Here is an 18,496-nt window from a genome sequence, read left to right on the forward strand (position 1 = left end):
GCTATAATAACTTGGAAAAATGACATAAAATTATAAAGGCGAAGGGGAAATTTAATTGAAGTTAGATGTACCTTTTAAATGATAAACATTTGGCACTGGGAGGCGTGCTCTGGAGATAACAAATAGTACTCTGTCAGAGAATTTTCTGGGCAGCTGAGGTTCTTTATGTGATAAGGGAAAACGGCGAGATAGCATCACTGTAACTGCTTTACAGAATTTGCAAAGTTTTGGACTGTGAGGGTGAAAGTAAGAGCAACAATTGGGTGTAGGGAGAGGGGGAGAGCTGGCCAGCTCCAGCGCCACGACAGGGTTAACCGTGGCGTCGCCCGATGCACTCTGGGAGTTGTAGGCCGCGGGCATTGTGGGAGTTGTCGTAAAAGTTCGTTTCCTTGTTGTGATGGCCGCCGCCGGGGCAGGTGTTGAGGGTTTCTGTCGTTCTGGACGGCTTGGGGCTCTCTGTACCGTCAGAAGGCCACCAGCAGCCCCCAGGTTTCCGAGAGCCTGTTAATTGTGTGCCTGGGAAGTGGGCCAGGGGCCTGACTGGTTAATGTTGGGGCCTGTTGTCGCTAGATTGGTCAGGGGGCCTTTGGCGGCCCTGGGCTTGGTGAGGGTCTCCATTCTGATGGACCCTGGCCGTCTGGCCTTCTGCCTTCGAAATATCTTGGTGGCCAGCACCTAAACATTTGGGGGTGGGCTTTGTTTTGTTGTAGTTTGTGTCCTGCGCCCCTCTCCACATTTTTGTAAACAGCGTTCAATTCGGTCCATGTAGTCGTTGATGTTCACGACGCTGTTTGGGGTTAATTGGACTCGTTTTCTTGGGTTTGGCGTAATTTATTCAAGAGCTGGGATGGTGAAAGGTGTGGACAGCAATAATATGGGTGTTGCCTGTCTTATTGTAGGCGTAAGAAATTGTGTGAGTTAGGAGCGTGTTTATGAATGTGTGGTTCGCTTTCTCTTGCATGTCGTGAACCGTTCTCTGTTTTGCTAATCCTGAGAGGCAATGTCAGGCAATTGTGAAATGTTTTTCTGTTAACTTGGATGTGTTCTTAAAACTTTGGAGACTCCAGAGGACTGTTTTGCAGTTGTTCGTGGAAAAGTATTGTGTGCAAAAGTGCATTTAAAACAAATGCCGGCATCACAAGTACCTTTAGTTCTAAAGAGCAAGCCCCTTGAGCTGCTCTGGTGCTGTGAAGTTGTGTGGGTACTTTTATGAGAATCAGGTTTGCTTTTAGGTACTCACCTTAGTCTTGGCACACAGTGTTGCTCTGCATGTTGGACACGTTCACCTTCTTTGTTACTGGGTACTCAGCTTGAGGCAAAGTGAGACAGTACTGACATATAACTGCATGCAAGATAATTAGGATAACACTGACTTGCCAAGCAGATCACTACTTACCTTACCTGGATGTACAAACCTAGACCTCACTATTTCTGCCACCAAGTACAACTATATAAATTCTGCTTTATTTCAACAGTCTGATTGTTGTCTGTGTAACTTGAAGCCTAACTAGTTATAAAAAGCTGTTTTTCATACAGTTCTATTCAAAAGCAATTTTTCCCCTACAAGTAGAACTGGTGTCTAGAAAATTTTTCACTCAAGTTCGGTAAAGTAGGGGATTTAGAGTAAGATACAAGAGTGGTTTTGGAAATCAGCTATCAGTTTTTAATTTGGGGTCAGGACACATGATGATTTATAGAGAGAATGAAAAAAAATTATGTTCCATTTTTTTCTTGGTATTTTAGAGCTTGGAAAATCTGTCTCATTGCATTGGGCCACTTTCATATATCATTAAAAAGCCCTTTGATGAACTAGGTTTTCATAATTCCCTTGTCTGAGTTTGCTTAGTACTTGACTACTTGAAATTATAGTAATGGTAAAGAAAGGAGCAAAGCTGGGTCGGTTTGTATGTGTTTCAGCTAATGTGATTTCATATATAGATTGAATAGACTAATTTTGTTGGCATGCTAGTTAGGTCTCAGGAAAGTATTGCTTTCCTTCTGACCTGATTGCAGTGTGTCTTAGAATAATAACTAACTTGCCAATTGAAAAAAGATTGGGAAACCTATTTGAAAATGATGTATATTTTCAATATTTATTCTTGTTTGGAGAAGGAGTAAAATACTGGTGAGTTGGTTTTGTATCTTAGGAAAACTAGATGGCTAGAATTTGTAAATTTGTAAAATCATTCAAAATCATTCAAAACCATCCACAACCACACTTTGATTTGAAAGACATTGCATAAATTTTTAATTCCCAAGTTACCTCTGACTTAAATAGTACAAAATGTTTGTTAGAAGGTGCTTTGAGTGGGTGGGTACTTGGTTAATAAGTTTAGAGATTAACTTATCTGTGCATTTGCAAAGATAAGGTTATGAGTAAACTTCTAGGCATTTATGAGTAAACACCTCTCTCCTGGAAATGCTGAGGTTTTACATCCAAGAATCTAACATTTAATCTGCTCTCCACCTCCATCACCTCAATTCTTTTGCTGGTGTGTTTTGCTGTATAGAAAGTCAGCTGTACCTCCAAAAAAAAGTATGATAAGATCCACTACCTTTTGGAGACAGTGATTCCTAAAGTTTGTGTATATATGTGATAGTTATGTCAAAAGCTGTCTTTTTGAACTTTGGCTTTGCATGATTTTTGATGAAATTCCTTTCAATGAAACATAACACCAGAGGGTAACTTTCTTGACCTAGGTGTCATAAATGAAAGCCTTTGGTTCTGGTGTTTATTCAAAAAAGAAACAGACTTACTTCCAAAGAATAGAATTTGGAGAATAATAAAAAAGTTTTTATTTTAGATTGTAGCCAAAATTTGGAAACACTGGGGGAGGGTAATTGGGTAGGAATGTCTGTATGAAATCTTTACTCAGGTCCTAATTTTGTTTCCCTATACATAACTTCACATTGCTCAAAGCATTTCTTATTAATGCATTTCTGCATACAAGACATGCGCAAGACAAAAATTCACTCATTCAGAATTTGGCCCTTAGTTTTCATTTACATTCTTTGAGGAGGAAGAATTGTTGGTTGTACTTTGTGCACTCGTTTGTGTATTTTGTTTTAGTAAGTTTAATACATTTGTTTTTAGATTGCATCTAAAACTTAAATAGCAAGTGTATCTCCTCCTCCACCTTCCTGAAAGATATGAAGGTTTCTGGGAGAAAGAGGAAAAGTATTTAAAAATTTCCCATGCCTGTCAATGATGAAATTTATTTTCTGATTCTTCCTACATATAGGGCTCTGCTGGGCCCTAGTTTTTGAATTCAGAGTGTTACTCATATGCTTTTTATGGGCAAGACAGACTTGAAAATACTGTATCTAGATTAAAAGATATTAATTTCCATTGGAAAGAAAGTAAGATCATTTTCATATATCCTGACAGTTAAAGGATTCAGTCTATATCTAAAAGCTTCAAAAGATCTTAAGAGATCATTTTGCTTTGTCCTCTGCCTTCCTTACTTTTTTTTCCTTTTTGAACTTTCTCCCTCAGTGTGTTTGTGGTGTTCTAGAACTTAAATGACATTTTTGTTTATTTTGGAATTTTTGACTCAAAATTACGAGCAAAATAAAGTGGTTTATTTTAAGCTTCTGAGGTTTTGGGTTCTTTGTTGTACATCAATAGATAACAAATATATTTTGGGAAAAATATTTCATAATTTATAATAAATGGCAGTAGAAGAGAATATATTTGTATGTCTAAATCTGACAAGGAGCTAGTATTTATAGTACAACAAGGAATGCCTAGATCATGAAACAAAAAACAAGAGCCCCAGTACAAAAATGCACCAAGGTTATGAACAGGTTAACAACATAGAAAATATGCTCAAAATTATTAGTAATCAGAGAAGTTCAGATTAAGGCTGCAATAAAATATCTTTTTATACCCAGTAGACTAACAAAAATTAGGATTATGGATAATGTCAAGTGTTGATGGGGATAGAGGGGATAGGAAGCCACATACACTTGCTGAATATGTAAAATGTTGGAGCCATTCTGGAGAGCAATCTGGCAGAATTTAGTTAAATGAACATAGGTATTTATGAAGTATTTCTGGGCATATGTCCTCAAGAAGTGTTACACAAGTCTCTAAAAGAGCAAATATGAGGATATTGATTACATTATTTTGATGGCAGAGGCTTAGAGCCAACCTGGGGTTCTTAATGGCTTGGGGGTTGAGGATAGGCAAAATATGGTAGAGGCATGTATATAGTACTTACACATTAGAAAGAAGCAAAGGACTACATATATTCACCACATATGCATGTATTTAAAAAACGGTGAAAATAATAGACAATGGAATCTAACAATACTATTTGTGTAAATTTAAAATGTACACAAATTGTGTTATAAGAAAATTTCAAAAACATGGCAAACACATTGGAATAGTCTCCTAAGAATAAGAAAAAAGTTTCCCATAGAGGAGAGAGATTTATGATCTAGCCATTTGAGATGGTGTGATGTGACTATTTTAAAATCCTATGAGGAAAGACCAGTCAAGATGATGTAAAAGGGAGAGGCTGAGCATGCCTCCTCTTGCAACCACACCAAACCTAATGAAACTACAGAGCAACCAGCACCTGAGGTCTGGCTGAACAGAAGCCCTACAACTAGGGACAAATGTAAGATGTCACCTCGAACTGGTAGGAGGGGCAGAGATGTGAAACGGCCAGGTCCCACAACCGTGTGTGGCAGTCGAGAATTGGGAGGGTTATCTTGGCTACAGAGCTCTCTTCCCCACCTGAGGAGCAAAGGGTCCTGGCCACACACCGGGCTCCTCAGCCCAGGGTTCCAGTGCCAAGAGAAGTCCCCACAAACTGGTTATGAAATCAGCAGAGGTTGCGGCTGAGTGAGAGAGCTGTGAGTCACAGATGTTTCTCTTAAAGGGCCCATGCCCTGACTTACTTGGTGGTGGACTAACTCGCTCTGAGCTCCAGCCCTGGGACAGCTGGTCAATGAGTGCCAGGGATATACAAGGAGATGCTGAGTTATCAGGTTTCAGGGGCAGGGCTTGAGGGACAGCTTTCTCTCAGGTAAAAGTGCAGTATCAATTGTTCCTTTGTTGAGTCTTCCCACCCCACCCCCCCATCCCTCCTCCTAGCCTGCAGATGCAGTCACCATCATATCTAAGTTGCCATGAACCTGGATAACACAGGTCCCTCTGCCCAGGCGATCCCCTGAGACTGCCTCTCCCACCTTGTAGGCCCACCCAAGCTGCTTTCAGTGGTTTATTCCATATAGATGGTCTATCTTGGCTCTTGTGGACTTTTCTAAAATCTCTCAAAGACACAAAGCCCAAAAGCATCTGGCCTCGGCGTACCCTGTACCTCTTGCTGAACTGCCCCAAGCCCTATACTAGTGGCAGCCAACTTCGGTTCTGGCTTGGCCTCTTGCACATAAAAACTCAGTGCAGGTGGCAGCCACCTGTGGATTGCTTGATGACTCTTACCAGGTGGTCCTGGAGGTGCTTAGGCTGCGGTTGAACTTGGCTTGCATCTGGACCTCTCGCAGGACTGCCACTAGGCCCCACAAGACACCTACTACATAAAGTCACTCTAATACATAGAAACAGACACAGGGAGGCAGCCAAAATAGGGAGACAAACAAGTCTCATGTGAAAGAACAGAACAAAGCTCTAGAAAAAGAACTCAGCAAAATGGAGACAAGTAATATACCAGATGCAGAGTTCAAAACACTGGTTGTAGGGATGCTCAAGGAACTTAGGGGAAGAGTAGATGAACTCAGAACTTTAACAAAGAGATAGAAAACATAAAAATGGAGACGTAAAACAAAAGGGAACCAGTCAGAAATGAAGAATATAATATCTGAGGTAAAAAGTACATTAGAGGGAATCAATAGAGTGGATGAAGTATAGGATCAAGTCAACGATATAGAGGATGGGGTAGCAGAGGACACCCAATCAGAACAGCAATAAGGAAAAAGAATCCAAAAACATGATAGTTTAAGGAGCCTCTGGGACAACATCAAGTGTAACAACATTCACATCATAGGAGTACCAGCAGGAGAAAAGAATGAGCAAAAAATTGAAAACCTATTTGAAGAAATAATGACGGGAAACTTCCCTAACCTAATGAAAGAAATAGACATATAACTCCAGGAAGTTCAGAGAGTCCTAAACAAGATGAACCCAAAGAGGCCCACACCAAGACATATCATAATTAAAATGTCAAAGGTTAAATACAAAGAGAGAATCTTAAAAGCAGCAAGAGAAAAGCAATTAGTCACCTACAAGGGAGCTCCCATAAGACTGTCAGTCAATTCCTTAACAGAAACTTTGCAGGCCTGAAGGGCTCGGCACAAAGTATTCAAAGTGACGAGAACCCAGACCTACAACCAAGATTACCCAGCAAAGCTATCATTTAGAATCGAAGAACAGATAAAGTGCTTTCCAGACAAGAAAAAGCTAAAGGAGTCTAAGGGAGTTCATCACCACCTAGCCAGTATTACAGGAAATGTTGGCGGGACTTCTTTAAGAAGAAGAAAAAACTATATCAAAAATATGAATAAAGAATGTCAATAACTACATATCTATCAACAGATAGTTCAAATGAAAAAGAATTAAATGCCCCAATCAAAAGATAGGGTGGCTGAATGGATAAAAAAAAGAGACCCTTACGTAGGCTGCCTACTTCAAATTAAAAGACAGACAAAAGAGATGGAAAAAGATATTTCATGACCTAGAGAGTATTGTGTTGAGTGGAGTAAATTGATAGAGAATGACAAATACCATATGATTTCATGTATATGTGGAATCTAAAGAACAAAACAAACAAACAAAACAGAAACAAACTCATACAGAGAACATTTTGAAAGTTACAGATGGGAGGGGAGGTTGAGAGGGCCAGTGAAAAATGCGAAAAATGAGGAAGAGATTAAGAAGTACAAATTGGTAATTATAGTCATAGACGTATAAAGTATAGCATAAAGAATATAGTTGATAATATTGTAATAACTGTGTATGTTGGAGGAGTACTAGATTTATTGGAGTGATCACTTTGTGAGTTATATAAATGTCTAGTCACTACGTTGTACACCTGAAACTAATATAATGTTATATGCCAACTGCAATTAAAAAATGGAAAATATCATTTAAAAACAAAAATGGGGTTGGAGAACGAGGTAAAAGAAACTAAATTAAAAGGCCAATGATGATGGACTGTGAACCAAAGTGTACGTGTCTGAGGTCCTATGATACTCCCTCAATCCAAGAAGAGAAAATTATAATTCTCCAGTAATCAGAGAAAGTAAATAGGAAGAATAGAACTATCTTTTAAATCTGCCACACTTGGAAAAAAGTGTTAAAATAAGATTAGTATTTACAAAAGTGTGGTCAAACAGGCATTCTCATATTTTGTTGGATAGGTAAATTGATAAGACCTTTAAAAAGGATGTTTTTTTTATCAAGAGCCTAAAATACTCACGACCTAGCAACAAACAATTGTAAATTGAAATTATGACAATGAAACCATTCAAATAGCACCCGTATGGTATGAAAACAGATAATAGATCAGTGGGATAGAATAGAGAGCTAGAAATAAATCTTCACTTATACGGTCAACCTATTACAAAGGATGCAAAGATATACAATGGGGTAAAGACATTTCGGTAAGTGGTCGTCAATAATATACATGCAAAAAAAATGATAATGGACCACTTTCTTACACCATATACAAAAATAAACTCAATGGATTAAAGATATCAATGCAAGACTTGAAACCATAAAATTCCTGGAAGAAAAGATAGGCAGTAAACTAACATCGGTCTTAGCAATATATTTTTGGATATGTCTCCTAGGACAAGAGCAACAAAAGGAAAAATAAGTGGGACTACATTTAAAAGTTTTTGCACAGTGAAGGAAACCATCAACGAAATAAAAAGACAACCTACTGAATGGGAGAAGATAATCACAAACGATACAACCAATAAGGGGTTAATATCCAAAATATATAAGAAATGCATACAACTTAACACCAAAAAAAGAAATCCAATTAAAAAATAGAGGGCCTGAATAGCCATTTCTCCAAAGAGGATGTACAAATGGCCAATAGACATAAAAAGATGCTCAACATCACTCACTAATCATCAGTGAAATACAAATGAAAAACACAATGAGCTATCACTTCATACCTGTCAGAATGGCTATCGTCAAAAAATCAACAAATAATAAGTGCTGGCAAGGATCTGGAGAAAAGGGAACCCTTGCGCACTGTTAGGATTGTATATTGGTGCAGCCACTATGGAAATCGGTATGGAGATTTCTCAAAAAATTAAAAAGAGAGCTGCCATATGACCCGGCAATTCCACTTCCGGGCATTTATCTGAAGAAAACAAAAACACTCATTCAAAAAGATACATGTACTCCATGTTTGCTGCAGTATTACTTACAGTAGCCAAGATATAGAAACAGCCTAGGTGCCCATTGATAGGTGAATGCACAAAAAGGTTGTAAGGTGTGTGCGTATAATGGAATATTACTCAGAAAAAAAAAAGAATGAAATCTTGCCATTTGCAACAACATAGATGGACCTAGAGGGTATTCTGCTAAGTGAATGTTAGACAGAGACTAAGACAATAATACCAACTAATTTCATTTATATGTAGAATCTTAAAAAAAAAAAAAGAATTAATAAAACAGAAACAGACCTACAGACATAAAGAACAAGTTGATGTTTTCCAAAGAGGGGTGGGGATATAGGTGAAAAAAAAAGTTAAACTGAAAAGTGTCCTCCAAGTTTCAATTTCTACATACTTGAAGACACCAGAATACTGAACTCTAGTTGTTCTCAGTAGAAAATAAATAAATAGCACCGGTAAACAAAATACTTAGAGATATATTTTAAAAAGTATGTGCAAGACATATACGTGGAAACTACAAAACATTGCTGGGAGAAACTAAAGAATATCTAAATAATTAGAGATGCCTTGTTCATGGATTGGAAGACCCAGTATTGTTAAGATTTCACCTCTTCTCACATTGATCTCGAGATTCAAACAAGTCCCAGCCAAAAAACTAGCAGGCTTTTTAAATAGAATTAAACAGGCTAATGCTAAAATTTACATGGAAATGTAAAAGCTCTAGAGTAGCCAAGATAGGAATAAACAGGAGTACACTACTTGATATCAAAACTTACAGTAATCGACACAGTGTAATTTTAACATAATGATGAGTAGATACAATATTAATAAGACAAAACAAAGTGGAGATGTATACATATACATAAGTAATTTTCGACAAAAGTTCCAAGGTAAGTCAGCAGGAAAAAGATAATCTTTTCAATGAATGGTGCTGGAACAGTTGGATGTCCATATGCAAAATAATGAGCTTTTTCCTAGCCTTGTACTGTATACAAAGATTAACCTGAAGTGGGTCATAAACCTACACATGAGAGATAAAACTTCTAGAAGAAAACAGGAGAAAATTTTTTTTGTGATCTTGGGTAGTGTAAATATTTCTTAGATAAGACACAAAATGTAGGAAGCATAAAAGAAAATTGATAACTTGGATTTCATCCAAATTAAAAACTTCCACATTCAAATACACTGTTAAGAAAATAAAAAGGCAAGCCATAGACTGGGAAAAATATTTTAACACATCTAATGAAGGATTTCTCTTCAGGACATGTAAAGAACTCTTAGAACTCAATAAACAGATCGGAAACCTAAGTAAAGAATGAGCAAAAGCTTCATTATGTTTAGATGAGCCAAAGATGATCTCTGTTGTACTGGCTCCAAGTTTATTTCTTCACTACAGGCTGAGACCTTTTAGCTCAAAAGCCCATCGGCGCCAAAATCAAATTTGTACACATCCCATTGTTTTAAAAACAGCCCCAAACAAGTGGGCATTTAGCCATTTAGAACCTGCCTGCTTTGTGTATTCTGGGAAACTGAACCACAGCTCTACTGTCAGTATAGAAAATGAGCTCTTAGTGGGAAAGGCCCCAAGCCTTTGCCCTTCAAAGTTCTCTGACTCAGAGACACCCTGCCATGCTGCTAGAGCACATCACCTAGATGTGTAACCACCTGTCTTATTCCCCTTTTCTCCGGGAGTTCCTATGCCTTCTTCCCTTTCTGGATGGTGACCCCTTCACCACAAGCCTCTAGACAGTCTCATGCTGTGAGGGACTCCATGCACCCTTGTAGACTCACACAACCCTGTCTCAGTGCTGCTCAATAATGCTTGTTGTGTGTTCCTGCTTCTTGTGTTCATATCTTTTTTCCTTGATCAGCCCACAAATTCCTCCAGTCTTCTACAAGACTGACCTTAGCAGACACTGCATAAAATAAGGAATAACTGCCAATAATCACATGAAAAGATGCTCGTTAGCTTTACACTTCAGGGAAATGCTAATTAAAGCCACATTGAGATACCACTACATACCCACTAAATAAAAAAGACTGACACTCCTAAGTGATGGTGAAGATAATGGAGCAAAATGATGCAGCTCTCTGAAAAACAGTTTGTCAGTTCTTATAAAGTTAGACATGTGCCATGTAATCCATAATTCCACTCCTCGGTATCATTTACTCAAAGGAAATAAAAGCTTATGTCCACACAAAGACATATGTTTAGAGCTGCTTTATTCTTAATAGTGAAAAATTAGAAACAACCCAAATGTTCATTAGCCAAAGAATGGAGTACTATGAAGCAATAAGAAGGGACAGATTACCAGGAGACACAGCATGGATTAATTAAAGACGCAAAAAGCTACATACTGTATGCTTCCATTTTTATGCGTTTCTAGAAAAGGCAAAACTAGAGTGATAGTAAGCAGTCAGTTGTTATGATGGATGAAAAATTAGGGAGGGGAGTGACTATAAAGAAGCATGAGGAAACCTGGAGATGATAGACATGTCTATCTTGATTGCGGTGTTATGCAACTGTACACACTGATAATGAAAAAAAAATGGAACAAATATTGCTACTAAGTTGCTAAACTCAGCTCAAGGCATAAACATTCTGGAACAACTGCTGAATAGACACATATAGACTTACCTCCTTATAATTTTCTGCCTCCCTCATTTGCATATTAGAACTAACCAAGCCCTGTGAACCCAGCCAGCAATCTTCATTTATGTGAAAGAATTACATTTTGTGGTTTTGCCTTTATAAACTCTGCCTTTCTTTGTTCTGTCCAAAGCACAGTTTGGGGTGCTACCTGAATCTGTGTCTCCCAGGTTGTAACTCTTTTTGCTCAAATAAATGCTTTCTATTCTTTATTACAGCTTAAACCCTCTTTTTGGGTTTCTAGTATGTGGTAACTTTTTTGGTCGATGACATTTATCGAAAATCATTAAACACTAAAATTAAAATTTTAATTGTTTTTAAACTATCTTCCAAAAAATGGACTAAGAAAAAGACAAAGTACTTATACCTTTTAACTCAGTAATTGCATTTCTAAGAATTTAATATAAAGAAATAATTAGAGATGTGTATAAAATATACTAGTGCTTGTTTCAGTATTATTTAGAATAGCTAAATACTTAAAACAACTAAATTCTCGGAAATAGAATATTGTTTAGATCTACCTATGATACATTCATACATGGACACTGTCAAGCCATTAAATATTATATAGAAAATAAGACTTGGAAAAAATCTTTACTATTTTAGAGTGGCAAGTGGGATTTTTGTGGTATTATGCCAATGAAATCTGAAAATCTCTTACCTCCATATTTTATTCTCCTCATTGACAGTGGAAGAGAAAAAAATTTTAGATCAATGTTCTTTAGCAACAAGGTAGGCCAAGTTCACCATTACCTTTTTCTATAAAACAGGGATTATATACACCCTGAAGAATATTGACTGATATTTATAAATCCCCAAGCTGATGCCCTTAGCTTTCACTTATAAAAAAAAACTCCCAAAATTAGATTAAGAGAACACATGTTTGTACCTCAAATCAGAAGAAAGTTGAAATGAGGTTTCAACGTAGGCAAAGAGTCAGAATATTTCATCCCATCTATAGCGTGTAGGTAAAATTTCCCATCTACTGGTTGAGAAGCCTGAGAGGAGGAGTTTAGGGCCACTTGAACTATTGAATATTCCCACCTTGAGGCAGGGAAGGTAAATAGCGTCTGAAGTACTTTTAATAGAAAATAGAGGGCCTGTGAAATTCTTTGATTAGCCTCTATTTTGGTGTCCTGAAATTTTCATTTTATGATTAAAAGAAAGAATGGATTAACTCAGAGATCTCCAACTTTGCACATCCAACTTGAACAGGCCCTGAAACAGCAACGAAGTATCTAAACGGGAAAAAGAACTATTAAAATAATTGTCTATATTTTTTAGTATTGGTTAACTTTTTGAAAGTAAAGTAGAAAAATGTTGTTAGTGGTAGCATTCAAACATGTTAAACCATGTTTTCTGTATACTTGGAAACCTGTACTCAAAAATTATCATCCTGTCCATAAATTGTTTTTTGTTGTTTTTTCCTCCTAATTTACAATTAACTGGATTTCTATAAACAGGGCCTTTTATGTTAAGACAAGTTTATTAAAAATTTTGTATTAGTAAGAAATACAATTTTGGAAGGAAGTTTTGTTTATATTCCTGTTACCAGAGCAAAAAAAGGGTTTGTCTCCCTGCGTGCGTCTAAGCCAAAAAGATACGTGTAGGTTTTGCAGCAAAGAAATAAGATTTATTTAGTCTAAGGCCATGCTACCCTGAACAAGCCCGATCCTGTCTGATCACAGAAGCTAAGCAGGGTTGGGCCTGGTTAGTACTTGGGTGGGAGACCACCTAGGAAGACCAGGCGCTGTAGGAGTAAAAAAAATTAAAAAATAAGAGATTGTAAGCTGACGAGTTCCTTGCAATTCATGAGGTCAACCAAGGGTTGCCTCGCCTAAAAATAAAAAGAAAAGAAAAGAAAAGAAAAAAGATTTATTTAGAGAGTTGCGAGTCCCAGAAACACAGGCAAACTATTGTCCTCAACAACCTGGCTCCCCTGAGTGTCCCAGGAGTCCAGATGATATAGGGAAAAATCAGTAGTCATGGAAATTAAGGGAGTTGGTTCGGTGGGTGCTACTGATTGGACGACTGAAGGGGGATGAAGTAACTGATCATTGTGTCTGATTCTGGAATCAGCCATGGCACCATCCCATCTGGTCCCATGCCTGGCCCCTGTGGCCAGTGGGGTTGCTCTGCCTCGATGGGCCTGGGGTAGAAACACATCTAAAGCCAAGATGTTATCCTTAAAGTTCAACTGAAACCTGTCAACCTCCTGATTATAGACCTGAGGCTAGGTTAATCTTATGTCCTGAGACTTAATGATTAAAGGAGCAGCCATATAGAGGTAGAAGGATAAAGATGGACAAAAGCAAGTTGGTCACAGTGCCATTGTCTGGGCAAAACCAGCTTGAATCAGAGAGAAAAAAAACTATATTAAAGAAATGAAGTTTGTAAGAGGTTATATTCCCACTTAAATGATTAAAACATCTCATTCATGAGATATTTATATATTTATAAGGAACTTGTGGAAATATTAAAATTGGGCTCTTTGGTTTCTACAAACCAGACCACAAAGAGTTCCATGTTAAGGAACTTAGAGAGTATTCGTTCATATCCTCATTAACACATATACGTGTATAATAAAATGCTGAATATAGTTATAAATAAGATAGTTCTAAAGGAGAAATGTCTAAGAGACAGTATATGGATTGGGAATAGAAAACAGGACCCTATAACTACTCGTGCCTTGTGTATAGGTAATTTCTCTCGAGCTAAAACTAGAGCTTCTGATTTTTATTTCCAGATGATTTGATTTCAAAGAGCTATTGTCATGTGCACCCACATTTTTTTCTTTCCCTCTGAATTTCATCTAATACAGGCATGCTGGAAACATGAGAAGTTTTTTCCATGTGTCTAACTATAAATCAAGACTACTTACTTGCCTTGTGCTCCAAGAAGGAAGGTACGTATTTCACCTTTAGGATATTCACATATTCTTTTTCTTTTCCCTGTGGTATTCAGAAAGTGGAATGTTTTTTCCTAAATAGACTTGGATTGTACATGTTTCTGATGATTTCTTTATTTGTAGTGAGTCTAGTTGCCGATTTTACATCCGTTCTTAGCAACTCACTTCCGGTAGTTCTTTGTATTGTTAGCTAGCTATCCATTTTTGCGGCTAACTTAATCAAAGTAAACATTTTTTTTCATGTAATCCTACTTTCTTGTTCACTTTTACTGGTCATTGAAATGTTCTCAACTTGATGAATTTTCCACGTATGTATGCTTGAAACTTTGAAAGAGAAAAAAAATACATGGGGTGTGATGTCCAGGGATACTTGATTTAGAGGTGCTTCAAAAAAAATACATTAGTCACATCAACAATTGCAAACAGATCATTTTTTATAAAGGACATTAGTAAGACTATTAAAAATTTTGGAGTATTTGATGGTATAAAAGAACTATTGTTAATTTTTTGGTGAGATATTGGTATTATAGTTTAAAAAGAGATATCATTTTAGAGATAAATGCTGAAATACCTACAGATAAAATACTATGTTTTCTGGGATTTGCTTCAAAATAATTCAGGAGAAAGGAAGTGGATAGTGGTATAGATGAGGAAACATGAGTTGATAGTTATGGAAGTTTACTATATGTGGGAGTTCATTGTATTATTCTATCTAGCTTTTTATATGTTTGAAATTGTAATAAAAAGGAAAGCGCATTTTGAAAAGGGTTAATACTCTTATACAAATAACCTTTTACAAATCATTAGGAAAAAGAAAAATATACCAGTAAGCAAAAGATATGAACAGTGTGCAAAAGAAAATATACAAATGGCAATAAGCATAGGAAGAAAACTTCAGCCTCAAAAAGATGCAAATTAAAACAATGCACGATGTTGTGATCTATAATGAGAAACATATATTTGGTCTTCGTCTACCGTTCCTGGCTCACAGCTCCCTAAACGCTTGGAATTTCCTAAGTGCAAAGAACACTGGGAGCATCATTTGTTACAATATTTGTTCTTGAAATAGCTCCAGAGCCATAAAGGTGAAAGATGTTATTCATAACAAGTCCCTTTCAACCACATCTGTGTTTATGTTAATGTGGTGACTTTTGGGAAACTCCTAAGGATGAGGGCTGGTTGCCAGGGGAACCAACCAGGATTAGAGAGTTGGAACTTTCAGCCTTGCCCCTCTCCCACCTCTGAAGAGGGAAAAAGGGCTGGAAATTGAATCAACTACTGGCCAATGATTTAATCAATCATGCCTATATAATGAACCTTTCAGTAGTGTGGGGTCCCAAGAGCTTCCGGGTTGCTGAATATATGGAGGTGCTGGGAAGGTGGCATACTTGGAGAAGGCATGAAAGCTCTATGTCCCTTCCCACATACTTTGCTTGATGCATGTCTTCCATCTGGTTGTCCCTGAATTATATCCTTTTATATTAAACTGGTAAGCTAGTAGGTAAACTGTTTTCCTGAGTTCTGTGAACCACTCTGGCCAATGAATAAAACCCAAAGAAGAAGTCATGGGAATCTCCCATTTATAGCCAGTTGGTCAGAAGCACACATAACAACCCGGACTGGCAATTGGTGTCTGAAGTGGGGGCAGTCCTGTGGGACTAAGCCTGTGGGATTTGAGGCTATCTCCAAGTAAATAGTATCAGAATTAATTGCTTGGTGGTGCTGGAAAACACACATTCAGAAGTGAGATACTTTTATTCACCTGAAGAATTGACAAAAAAGTTTAATGATAATAACTACTATCCATGCCGATGAGGTAAAGCAAATAATCCATTTGCTACTGGAACTGTAAGTCCAGTAGGCCTCTCGGATTTCTTGGTTGTCATCTCTATCTTTTCTGAAAGGTAGGCATTATTTGCCATCCCCGTTTTATACGTGATGTAATTAAATACCAGAATTGTCCAAGGTCACACAACTGAAGGCTTGTTTTTTTCCTTACAATACTGAGAAAACAGATTCTGTTGATGAACTATTTCACAATATATCTGATAATGAGTCGCCTAAAGTTATTTTGTGACCTGGGTGATCCCGGATGATTGAAAGACAGAGCAGACAAGCCCACCCTATGGGTTGGAGTAAAGCCCAGCTAATGCCACTGTATATTGGCCAAACCTTGGTCAACTCATGGGCGTGGGAGAGAGAAGCAAATGTAGTTCATTGTACGCCAATAAAGTTTTTTGGTTGTATGCAGCCGTAGCCACCTGAGACCTCATTTCCTTTATTCCCTTTTCTCCCTCAATTTCCTTATACTCTAGGCATGCTACTCTTTCTTCCTCCCTGAACTCTTTAGCCTACAGCCTTTGGGCAAGCTCTTCCCGTCGGTTCCCTCAACACGTGGAGCCTAGGAAAGGGGGGCTATTTATTTCTTCATTCTCTACCTTGTTTCAAAGAAGATTTGAAGGCTTATTAAAATTCTCATTATGCAAAATAAAAATAGAAGGGAGTTAGAGGTAAGAAAACGTTTAGATCCCCAATAAAGATAATGTGAACATGGTTCATTAATGATATCTATTTCACAGAGGCATAACTGGTATTGTAATTTTTCAATGTCCTGAGTGAGGGGTGACAATGAAGTTGGTAGGCCTACCAGACAAGCCCCAATGGCGTGACAAAGAGTAACCAATTAATCATGCTTTAATATACTAACAGTTTTTTTTTTTTTTAACAGCTTGCTTTTTATCCCTGAGGGTATAAAAATCTCACCTGATTTGGGCTAGGTGAGAAAATAAAGTGTGGCTTTTTTCCACTGTTATACAATTTCAATTCTTGGTTCTACAAAGAAACAATCCATGACTTATAACTTAAGAGAAAAGTAGAACCAAAAGATAGACTATATAGTTTTAAAATTGTGAATGATTTTATTTTCAACTGAAAGTTATTGCTCCCTACCACTAACTTTTACCCTTTTCCTACTACAATAATAATCCATTTGTTCACTTAATGAATACTTATTCAGAGCCTACTATGTGTTTCCCAGGGCTACATTGGTGAATGAGACAAACAGACCTTTTACAATGATTAAATATGGTTGGTGTAAGATGGACCTTGCTGCTTTTGAAGAATACAGAGAAGGCCCTTATTGCTTGAGTTTAGTAAACAAGAGAGGATGGGAGGGGCCAGAGCCAGGTATGCTTCCTTTGGACACACACAAGCACATGCACACTATTTTGCTGCTATTATAAATTATCACAAATTAGTGGCTTAAAGCAACACATTCTTATTCTCTAATGGTTCCATAGGTTAGAATTACAACACAGGACTCACTGAACTAAAATCAAAATGTTTCTTTTGGAGATTTAAGGAAGAGTTTGTTCCCTTGCCCTTTTCAGCTTCCAGATGCTGCCCCCATTGCTTGGCTCATGGACCCCTTCCTCCTTCTTCAAAGCCAGCAACATTGCATCTCCTGACCATTCTTCCACAATCACATCTCCCATTCTGACCAAAGCTGGGAAAGTTTCTCCAGTTTTAAGCTTCCAAGCGATTAGATTAGGCTTACCTGGATAGCCTCCCCATTGCAAAGTCCTTAACCTAATCATACCATCGCAATATGTTGTCACATAAGATAACATTCACAGATTGCAGTGGTTAGGGTGTGGCATCTTTGGGGGAAGTGTCATTATTCTGCCTCACACACACACATACAAAGATAGATATGTAATGAATTTAAAAATTTATACAGAAATTTTTCTCAAAAAATTAGACATAAATAAAATAAACATATTAGGACCGCAAAAACAGAGGCATAATCGTTTTAAAAGACTTAAAGTTTTTATATGTATATATTATTAGTACTACATCTCTGATGAGGTATTGCCATTGATATTGAAGAAAAAAGAAATGGAGAACCACAGCTACAATAAACAACATGATTTATTCTTAGAAATATGATGAGTAAAAAGAGCAAGTCCCAGAAGACTACCCCAGTATGGGTTTTAGGTCCAGGCTTGAGTTTCCTTAGGGTTGCTGTAACAGTTCTGGAGGCTGGATGTCCAAAATCAGGGCTCTGAAGGCTCTAGGGAAAAATTCTTCCTTGCTTCTTCCCAGCTTCCGGTTGTTGTCAGCAATTGTTAGCATTCTTTGGCTTGTAGTGGCATCACTACATTTTCCCCCTCTTATAGTCTTCCTTCCTCTGTCTCTCTCTGTGACTCTCTTTCTTTTTAAGGACACAGTAATTGGATTCAAAGCCGACCCTAATCTAGGATGACCTCATCTTAACTTGATTATGCCTGCAAAGACCCAATTTCCAAATAAGGCCACATTCACATCCTTAGGTGCCAGTGAGTTAGGAGTTCAACATACCTTTAGGAGGGGACACTATTCAACTCAAAATAGTCAGGTTTCCCTGGGGACACACTCTGAGACTGAGATTTGCTTGGACGGGACTTATTTATGAAGTGCTCTGGTGAACAACATCAGTAAGGGAGTGAGGGAAGCAGGGTTAAGCTGAGGGAGAAGCTGAACTTCTGAGGAAGCAGTGCAGTTGTAATGGAAGCCTCAGC

At 37.6% G+C, this 18,496-nt stretch overlaps 1 long non-coding RNA gene and 1 pseudogene across 1 annotated transcript in view; both read left to right on the plus strand.

The window, feature by feature from the left end:
• The window catches only part of LOC105289990, an 87,467-nt gene that overhangs the window by 66,393 nt on the left and 2,578 nt on the right, over positions 1 to 18,496 (plus strand). The window contains exon 5 of the long non-coding RNA XR_002779563.1: positions 13,851 to 13,934. This is a non-coding gene — a long non-coding RNA (uncharacterized LOC105289990). The remainder of the gene's footprint in view (positions 1 to 13,850; positions 13,935 to 18,496) is intronic.
• On the plus strand, positions 12,670 to 12,788 carry LOC111737807 (annotated as a pseudogene).

The sequence above is a fragment of the Pteropus vampyrus genome, unplaced genomic scaffold (genome assembly GCF_000151845.1).
Source record: "Pteropus vampyrus isolate Shadow unplaced genomic scaffold, Pvam_2.0 Scaffold31, whole genome shotgun sequence".
NCBI lineage: Eukaryota > Metazoa > Chordata > Mammalia > Chiroptera > Pteropodidae > Pteropus > Pteropus vampyrus.